At 46.7% G+C, this 10000-nt stretch overlaps 5 non-coding genes across 5 annotated transcripts; 3 read left to right on the forward strand and 2 right to left on the reverse strand.

Annotated features, from left to right (window-relative positions):
• Positions 1-1102: 1102 nt before the first annotated feature.
• On the forward strand, positions 1103-1193 carry TRNAY-GUA. The gene is given in 2 exon segments: positions 1103-1139; positions 1158-1193. It is a non-coding gene; the product is annotated as a tRNA-Tyr (tRNA).
• A 917-nt stretch (positions 1194-2110) lies between these two features.
• TRNAY-GUA lies at positions 2111-2200 on the forward strand. The gene is given in 2 exon segments: positions 2111-2147; positions 2165-2200. It is a non-coding gene; the product is annotated as a tRNA-Tyr (tRNA).
• Positions 2201-5259: 3059 nt separating this feature from the next.
• TRNAP-UGG lies at positions 5260-5331 on the forward strand. Its single transcript has one exon. It is a non-coding gene; the product is annotated as a tRNA-Pro (tRNA).
• Positions 5332-8343: 3012 nt separating this feature from the next.
• On the reverse strand, positions 8344-8433 carry TRNAY-GUA. Its single transcript is given in 2 exon segments — positions 8344-8379; positions 8397-8433. It is a non-coding gene; the product is annotated as a tRNA-Tyr (tRNA).
• A 918-nt stretch (positions 8434-9351) lies between these two features.
• TRNAY-GUA lies at positions 9352-9442 on the reverse strand. Its single transcript is given in 2 exon segments — positions 9352-9387; positions 9406-9442. It is a non-coding gene; the product is annotated as a tRNA-Tyr (tRNA).
• Positions 9443-10000: the final 558 nt, after the last annotated feature.

Genomic DNA, 10000 nt, shown 5'->3' on the forward strand with positions numbered 1-10000 from the left:
CCTAACCCTATCCGACATTGCCACCATAATTACAGCACTCTTTCCCATGGGAAACGATTCAGAGGCCCACGGTCCTACCCAAAGACTTCTTTACTATCATGCGTTTTCCCAACTCACTGAGGGAGGGCTGGATATAGCTGTACCTAGAATATGTAGCTCATATTCAAACCATTATACATATGAAGAAGAAAGTTAACTTTCTCCAACTGGACATTTGGGATCAAGAAACCTGAGCGCGGGCAAAAGGAGCCATCTGGGACGATGCTAAAAGTTAAGGGTCTGAAATACCCACATGCCCTGCATCACCTTTCTGATTTTGCAAATGGCCCAGCGGCTCTTGAGCTGGGCGTTTATCCACTCCTTCGTTCACTCGTTAGTTCGTTGGTTCGTTCATTCCAACAAGCATCGTTAAAGTCCCTCTCCTGTGCTAATAGGTGCTAGGCCCTGTGGAGGCGCTGGGGATACAAAGACAAAAATGAAACCGTGCTTGCGCTTAAGGAGGTTAAACCTCATCGTAATCTCTCTCTCACACACACATACCAGCCTCCCCACACTCCCCTTTTGCAGCAAATTGTTCTGCTCTTGTTCTCAGGTGTCTACGGGTTCTGGCCACCTGTAATCCATCTGCGACTTAGGGGGTGATCAAAAGAATCGTTTTAAAGGAAAGAAAATTATGGGACCAAAAAATCAGGAACGAGGTGGGGAGTGAACTGGGCACGGGGGTAGGGCAGAAAGGAAAGCGTGGGGAAGCAATTTGGGAAGGAAGGAAAGTGAACGAGCCGTGGTTTTGCAATGGATCCAAGTTTTTTGCAGGAGAGCTGAGGGCAGCGCAAAGAACGCGGTCAGAAGGGGTTGGGTGGTGGACGGCGCTGCGGGAACTGGAAGTTAGCTGATGTTTGGAGGGAGAAATGAAGATAGAGACCCCTTCGGCATGGCGAGGGTGGCGAGCATTTCGACTGCGGCTGGGAACCGGTGGGAAACGTGCTGCTAAGCCAGGTGTGCCAGATAGCATCGTTTCCTCGGCTTGGCAGAAGGCAAGAGATGTGGCGCCAACCAGTCCCACTCCTTTAAAATGAGACGTCAGCCAAGTCTACTTGTGCACCCTTCGATAGCTCAGTTGGTAGAGCGGAGGACTGTAGAGATAGACATCCCTAGGTATCCTTAGGTCGCTGGTTCGACTCCGGCTCGAAGGAAGTGCCCTTTCTTTTGGACATGACTGGCGAGCTTCTCTACGTAGTTGTAGTGGTTTGCTCTTCTTCTCCTACCTTACCTGCTGGGGAGAGAGACACGGGGAACCAAAGGCATCTTCCAGCAACGCTCAAGCCTACCGCGTCTTTCCAACGCTTCCCCAAAGGAAACTCAATGAAGTCAGGCTACGAAAAACAGCTAACATCCCCCCTCCCTTGCTCAACCTTCTTTCTACCGAAGGAGAATAGCCCACAGCCACCAACCGCTTCGTCGCTCTTCCCCGAAGGGCTAACTAACCTTTGCTGCGTTGCACTACTTGGCACCGCGCTGGAGACTAACTAGTCTGCTCAAGCTCAGCGAAGGCTGCTGAAGTGAGTCTTGCAGAAGTTGACTTAACAGGAGCTGCGACACTGGGTGGGCTTCAACGTAAAAGCTGGACCTTGTTGGGGAACAAGGCCGGTTTTAGAAAGCTGCGAAAGCAAGCACTCCGGTGGATACTTCTTTTCTTCCGGAACCTCGACATGTTCGTAGGTGTGTATGTATATACGTACGTACGTATTTTGGTAGCAATCAGGACCAAGACTGTTTCCATGCGAATGGCATCTTGCCTTCTTCAAGATGCTTTGGAGACTCCATTGCTGAGCTGGGCCAAGCTGTGGGCTCCAGCGGACGACTCTTCTGCAGGTGCAAGAAATGCATACATATTTATGAAGAAAAATGGGAGGAAGGGAGGCCGAGAGGGAAGACGTAAGGTAAGAAGGAAGGATTGGAAGAAGCGGGACGAGGAAGAATGAATTTAAAGAAAGAATAGTTTCTGTGGATGCGCAGAGGAACGGAAGAAGAAAAAAACAACAGTTCCATTTCAGGACGGGCATTTCCTGCACTTTTCAAGTAGGCAGCGTGCAGATGTGGTGACGTTCTTCCTTCGATAGCTCAGCTGGTAGAGCGGAGGACTGTAGAGGACCAGTCTGTGGTCATCCTTAGGTCGCTGGTTCGATTCCGGCTCGAAGGAAGGAGGATGTGTGCTGCGTTTGTTTTGACTCGAGCTTCCTCCTCTGAACAATCCCATAGGACTCAACAGGTCTCTTCAGTCACGGAATAGACTAGGGGGCAATCGGCTGGGCGCCAGCCCATCTACTTAGCTCCATTTGAAGGAAAATGAAGTCACTCATTTCGTACTTACCGAATTTACCGAACTGGTTAATCCGAAACTCAACTCCGTGACCCCATCCTTGGTAGTTTCTGAGGAAGGAGCGCGCGAAGCGCTGAGGAGTATTGAAGCCCCACAGATATATGAGGTATATGCATTTTTCCAAGTAGAACAATTCCATCCTGCCCTCAACTCTTTTTGCTGCCTGGAAAACAGTAGCCATGCCAACCTAGTTTGAGGGAAAGTCCCTTTTATCTATCTATAACTCTGTGATGTACACTATTTTAATGATCAACTTGGGTGAATTCAAATGCACTCAGCTGCGCATAGAAGCTGCCGATGACACGGTTGGGGTGACTAAGATTTTTGTTTCCTGAAACAGTAAGTTGAATGTAATAGCACGAGTTTGTTTTTGTTTTTCCCTCACAAGAAATGAAATACTCTTTTCTGTCCATTCTGCGGAATTCTACCTAAAAATAAAAAAAGACAAGGATGATTCAGCTCATTCAACCGCAGAAATGACTCTCTTTATAAGACAGAAAAACGGGATCAGCAGGAACACATCTGTGTAATAAAGTTCAGAGCAGAATGATAGTTCTCCCCAGCTCTCGTTTCCCAAGTGCTTCCGCTCCATATTAGTCACAGGCACTTATGTTTACTATGTCACAACACAACAAAGAGTCAGACTATGACAATGGCTTTGGGAGGTAGGAAGCCTATGAACTACCGAAAGACTTCACAGGAAAGGGGTGCCTAGTTCTTCCAGGAACTAGGAACTAAACTTTGGAAGAATCCCAGGAGCTTTTGGAGGGCAGAAAAAGTGAATTCTCCACTCCACTGTCTTCCACCTCAAGCTGGATACTTAGTTGAATAGTAGACTAGTTGGTATGATATTGGACAGCTGACAACCCCTCTGAGCCTCAGTTTCTTCATCAGTAAAACGGAGATAATAATGCCTGCAAAACCACCTAGATTGGTATTATAATACCTATGATACCCGCCTCTCAGATATTATTGTCCCCATTTTTACCGATGAAGAAATGAGACTCAGAGGGGTTAAATCAGCTACTCACGCAGGGGTCACTCAACTAGTAACTATCAAGAGGTTGTAATGAGATTTAAAGGAGATGGTTTGTGTAAAGCCTTTGCAAACCTCGTTACTGTTGGAAGGAGTACATATAGACGAGGTCCCAGATGTATTGCAATATCTTATCGGGTTTTATGGAGTTTAAACCGAAACACACTAGTGTTCCTGGAAGGCAGGAAGAGTTAGTTTATGGGACCCGGTCCAGGAAATTCAACGTTCAGTTTGTCAGGATCTGAGGAATAAAGCGTAGGGTAGAGCTGTAACACGCAGAGATCTTTCCAAAGCCGCTTCGACTTCTGCATCAAGCTGAGCTCTTTTCGTAGTATCTCGGGTAGATGCTTGAATAGGTCCACTGTCCAAGAAAGTCAAAGTGAACGCGATGAGTTCATACGGCTACACGCGTCCTTCCAAAGGTTCGAGCTGTAGGACACTTGAACCCGGGGACCCTTCTCACCCTAAGAGAGAATGGTGCGCCTAGACCAACGAGTTGGGAAAACCAGAGAAGCTTCGCCCAGGAGAATTTTACAACACTCGTAATCTACTAATGTTTTTCCCTGGAGCCCTTTGTTTCTAGAAGATGCCACTTCCGAAAGCTCCCTAAAACTAATTCTCTTTTCTTCCTAAAACTCTCTTCTCTTTCTGATATTCCTTCTTACATCTTGCACCCACTTTTTCACATTGTCACCACACACCGTACGTCTCACGACCTAGTAATTCTTTAATAGGTCCCCAGACATTTTGGGCATTAGAGATCATCTCATCCAATTTCCTCGATTTAAAATAAACAAATGGAAGTGCCCTGGTGAACACAGAGTTGGGCAAGAAGAACCTGACAGGCCAGTGACATAAATAGGTCTTGCCTTAAGGGAGCTGAAAACGGTTTAGTGGGAGTGTGGAAGCCGAAGGGATCAAGATTTTTTGAGCAACTCACTTAACTATCCTAAGTCTCTGTTTCCTCATTTGTAAAACGAAGCAGGGCTAGACTAGATGGCCTCTGAGGTCCTACTAGTCTGTCTAGATTTATGATCCTAGATTACTGTGGACAAGCGGAGACAGGAGTCCCATGAACCAGCTTGGCTGACTTGGGAGAGCTTTCGTCCTGCAGTCCTTGAGCGTCTGGGTCTTCTTAATTCTTCAGAGTAATCCATTAGCCTACCGAAGATCAGGAAAGTCTCAAATGTTCGGTTTAAGATGACAGACTGAAATCATTCCGGAAGGGTAATCAAATCGTGGAGAATGAATGGGGGTTTAGACAGGTTGGATGGGATGGGGAGAGGGAGACGAAAAGAGGGTGCAGCGTAAGAAGAAGCGAGCGTCTGATTCACTGTTTGAAGCAAAAGAGGTCAAAGTGAGCGAAGTTTCGGTAGACTTTAAGCCTGTACTATTTATCTCTGTGTTGATGGAGGGTAAGAAGAGTCGCGAAAGTTATCTAATAATCTTCGTAATCAGAGTGGAGGTAGAGTTGGGGTGAGGGGGAAGCGTGTAAACTTGGCTGTCCTTGTGGGGTTAAGGGTCGGAGCAGGTGGTCCTCCTATCTCTTTATAGCAGTTGGAGACTTCAGATTTGCTAAATGCCTGTTTCTGGGGTAGGCACTGTGTGGGACACTGTGTAGAGACAAAGTGTCCAGGGTCCCTGTGTCTGTGTGCATGGTAGTCTGAAGGAGGTGTGGAAAGGTGAGTTAAGTTGGACGGAAGAATAATGGAAAGGGAGGAGAAGAGTACAATTTTGAGGAGTTCTTATTCTGTATGATGACTCTTCACAATAAAATTCCCTCAAAACGCTAGGTTACTCAAATTCTTGAAAGTATCAGAAGAAAAAAGCCTGTAGACCAGCTGGCTCGTTGGTCTAGGGGTATGATTCTCGCTTTGGGTGCGAGAGGTCCCGGGTTCAAATCCCGGACGAGCCCGTAGGTTTTACGGGCTTGACCTGAAATTTCTTCAGCTATGCTGCTCTGCGTCTTCCACGCTCCAGCTCTTGGCAATCCGAGTTGCCGAGAAAGAGCTTAGTAGGACACAGAGAGGACTTATTAAAGTCTCATTCGGTGTGTCACCTCTGTATTCTCCCCTTTGTTTCTAAAATCCTGAAACGTGGTGCTATTAATTTGGTGGTGCTTACCAAATAAAGTTAGTAAACAAGGCTGTACCTTTCCATTATGCCAACCTTTCCTGCCTTCCAAAACTGCCCACCAGTCTTTCAATCTGGGCTCCACTCAACTGGGTAAGAGGCTGAAATGTTGAGTCTGTCACAGCCAAAACAGTGCCCAGTTCTGCTCGGGTATGTTGGTAAGCTCTCAGTTCAACCAAGTGCCCTTGAAGAGTTTGACCTTTGTTTCCTTGATTAGATTTTGGATGACCTCCTTGCCTCAGGGGAGGGCCTAGTTTACACATGAGTTTGACTGACATGTTTGGGACATCAGAGGCTTTTAGACCACCTGGGTTTAAGTCGCCTCATGATTCACCCTTGATCCTGAAAAAGGTATAAAACCAGGGGTTGGCTTTCTCTTTTTCAGAGCTCTTACCCACAGCAGTGGTGGCTGGCGGGACTCTGGGCCAGCCCTTGTTATGAGCTCCCGGGCTGAACTCAGATGCTGGTAACTATGAATTGTATTCGGTCTGTCTGTTAATGTTTGTAATTTGTTTGTATTTTGCTCTGAAGTTCAGGGTGCTGACTTTTCCCCCTGAACTAAGTGATTGATATTTGTATGCTGGATTAAAATAAACTTTTTAACTCCTTAAGGTTGCTTTCCTTAGCGAAGCAGATCATGGGCTTTTGCAGCGTGGGCAGCGTTCTTGTTGTTGGGCTTGCGTTGGCATTTCACCACCCACAACAGCTGCTAGCCAGATTGTTGAAACATCAGAGTATGGCTAGAATCACTCGTCACCCACTATTTTACTATTCTATTATTTTTTCCCAAAGATGATTGCACTCCAAACGTTTAAAAACAGATTATTTGTGCCCGACCTGAGGCAGAGCCTTCCGAACTCTATTGGACTGATCAGCCACAGTCGAACACTCTGTATACATTGACGCCAACGTCATGATGTTATTAGTCCTCTTAAAGTAAGAAGGATGAACAACAAAAGAAAGTTCAGAGTTCGTTTTAAACAGATTTCTGGACTTGCAACACTGACGATATAGAAAACACTACCTACGCCCCATGGGAAACAGCTAGCACTACTGCTCAGCGGCTTTGGCGCTTGCTGGAGATTTCCACTCTGCAGAGGACATCGTTACCCCTTCAAAGACTCATCATGATTTTTTTTTCTTTTAATTAACCAATGTATTTGTTATTAGCGTTCTTTTTTTTTATAGCAATTTTGATTTCCAAATTCTCTCCTTCCTTCGCGCCCCTCCCCCATCCATTGAAAAACAGTGATATCAGTTTATACACTAGATTCATTGTGTTTCACTTGAGTCACTCAGACCCATCACCTCAATCTTTCCATTGGTGTACTCTCCATGCTCCCAAGTTCCCTGCAACCCACTTGACCCCTCTGCAAAAGCGCCTGCTTTGTACTTAACTTGCTCCAATACTCCTCAAGACCTCCCACGTTTCCTCCATCTTCGAAGACGGTAAGATTATGAAGAGACACATAAAAAAAGGGGGAACTTTTCCTCTTAGCCAGCGGTGTGCACACTTTACACAAACCATCTCCTTTAAATCTCATTACAACCTCTTGATAGTTACTAGTTGAGTGACCCCTGCGTGAGTAGCTGATTTAACCCCTCTGAGTCTCATTTCTTCATCGGTAAAAATGGGGACAATAATATCTGAGAGGCGGGTATCATAGGTATTATAATACCAATCTAGGTGGTTTTGCAGGCATTATTATCTCCGTTTTACTGATGAAGAAACTGAGGCTCAGAGGGGTTGTCAGCTGTCCAATATCATACCAACTAGTCTACTATTCAACTAAGTATCCAGCTTGAGGTGGAAGACAGTGGAGTGGAGAATTCACTTTTTCTGCCCTCCAAAAGCTCCTGGGATTCTTCCAAAGTTTAGTTCCTAGTTCCTGGAAGAACTAGGCACCCCTTTCCTGTGAAGTCTTTCGGTAGTTCATAGGCTTCCTACCTCCCAAAGCCATTGTCATAGTCTGACTCTTTGTTGTGTTGTGACATAGTAAACATAAGTGCCTGTGACTAATATGGAGCGGAAGCACTTGGGAAACGAGAGCTGGGGAGAACTATCATTCTGCTCTGAACTTTATTACACAGATGTGTTCCTGCTGATCCCGTTTTTCTGTCTTATAAAGAGAGTCATTTCTGCGGTTGAATGAGCTGAATCATCCTTGTCTTTTTTTATTTTTAGGTAGAATTCCGCAGAATGGACAGAAAAGAGTATTTCATTTCTTGTGAGGGAAAAACAAAAAACAAACTCGTGCTATTACATTCAACTTACTGTTTCAGGAAACAAAAATCTTAGTCACCCCAACCGTGTCATCGGCAGCTTCTATGCGCAGCTGAGTGCATTTGAATTCACCCAAGTTGATCATTAAAATAGTGTACATCACAGAGTTATAGATAGATAAAAGGGACTTTCCCTCAAACTAGGTTGGCATGGCTACTGTTTTCCAGGCAGCAAAAAGAGTTGAGGGCAGGATGGAATTGTTCTACTTGGAAAAATGCATATACCTCATATATCTGTGGGGCTTCAATACTCCTCAGCGCTTCGCGCGCTCCTTCCTCAGAAACTACCAAGGATGGGGTCACGGAGTTGAGTTTCGGATTAACCAGTTCGGTAAATTCGGTAAGTACGAAATGAGTGACTTCATTTTCCTTCAAATGGAGCTAAGTAGATGGGCTGGCGCCCAGCCGATTGCCCCCTAGTCTATTCCGTGACTGAAGAGACCTGTTGAGTCCTATGGGATTGTTCAGAGGAGGAAGCTCGAGTCAAAACAAACGCAGCACACATCCTCCTTCCTTCGAGCCGGAATCGAACCAGCGACCTAAGGATGACCACAGACTGGTCCTCTACAGTCCTCCGCTCTACCAGCTGAGCTATCGAAGGAAGAACGTCACCACATCTGCACGCTGCCTACTTGAAAAGTGCAGGAAATGCCCGTCCTGAAATGGAACTGTTGTTTTTTTCTTCTTCCGTTCCTCTGCGCATCCACAGAAACTATTCTTTCTTTAAATTCATTCTTCCTCGTCCCGCTTCTTCCAATCCTTCCTTCTTACCTTACGTCTTCCCTCTCGGCCTCCCTTCCTCCCATTTTTCTTCATAAATATGTATGCATTTCTTGCACCTGCAGAAGAGTCGTCCGCTGGAGCCCACAGCTTGGCCCAGCTCAGCAATGGAGTCTCCAAAGCATCTTGAAGAAGGCAAGATGCCATTCGCATGGAAACAGTCTTGGTCCTGATTGCTACCAAAATACGCACGTACGTATATACGTACACACCTACGAACATGTCGAGGTTCCGGAAGAAAATAAGTATCCACCGGAGTGCTTGCTTTCGCAGCTTTCTAAAACCGGCCTTGTTCCCCAACAAGGTCCAGCTTTTACGTTGAAGCCCACCCAGTGTCGCAGCTCCTGTTAAGTCAACTTCTGCAAGACTCACTTCAGCAGCCTTCGCTGAGCTTGAGCAGACTAGTTAGTCTCCAGCGCGGTGCCAAGTAGTGCAACGCAGCAAAGGTTAGTTAGCCCTTCGGGGTAAGAGCGACGAAGCGGTTGGTGGCTGTGGGCTATTCTCCTTCGGTAGAAAGAAGGTTGAGCAAGGGAGGGGGGATGTTAGCTGTTTTTCGTAGCCTGACTTCATTGAGTTTCCTTTGGGGAAGCGTTGGAAAGACGCGGTAGGCTTGAGCGTTGCTGGAAGATGCCTTTGGTTCCCCGTGTCTCTCTCCCCAGCAGGTAAGGTAGGAGAAGAAGAGCAAACCACTACAACTACGTAGAGAAGCTCGCCAGTCATGTCCAAAAGAAAGGGCACTTCCTTCGAGCCGGAGTCGAACCAGCGACCTAAGGATACCTAGGGATGTCTATCTCTACAGTCCTCCGCTCTACCAACTGAGCTATCGAAGGGTGCACAAGTAGACTTGGCTGACGTCTCATTTTAAAGGAGTGGGACTGGTTGGCGCCACATCTCTTGCCTTCTGCCAAGCCGAGGAAACGATGCTATCTGGCACACCTGGCTTAGCAGCACGTTTCCCACCGGTTCCCAGCCGCAGTCGAAATGCTCGCCACCCTCGCCATGCCGAAGGGGTCTCTATCTTCATTTCTCCCTCCAAACATCAGCTAACTTCCAGTTCCCGCAGCGCCGTCCACCACCCAACTCCTTCTGACCGCGTTCTTTGCGCTGCCCTCAACTCTCCTGCAAAAAACTTGGATCCATTGCAAAACCACGGCTCGTTCACTTTCCTTCCTTCCCAAATTGCTTCCCCACGCTTTCCTTTCTGCCCTACCCCCGTGCCCAGTTCACTCCCCACCTCGTTCCTGATTTTTTGGTCCCATAATTTTCTTTCCTTTAAAACGATTCTTTTGATCACACCCTAAGTCGCAGATGGATTACAGGTGGCCAGAACCCGTAGACACCTGAGAACAAGAGCAGAACAATTTGCTGCAAAAGGGGAGTGTGGGGAG

The sequence above is a fragment of the Trichosurus vulpecula genome, chromosome 8 (genome assembly GCF_011100635.1).
Source record: "Trichosurus vulpecula isolate mTriVul1 chromosome 8, mTriVul1.pri, whole genome shotgun sequence".
Classification (NCBI taxonomy): domain Eukaryota; kingdom Metazoa; phylum Chordata; class Mammalia; order Diprotodontia; family Phalangeridae; genus Trichosurus; species Trichosurus vulpecula.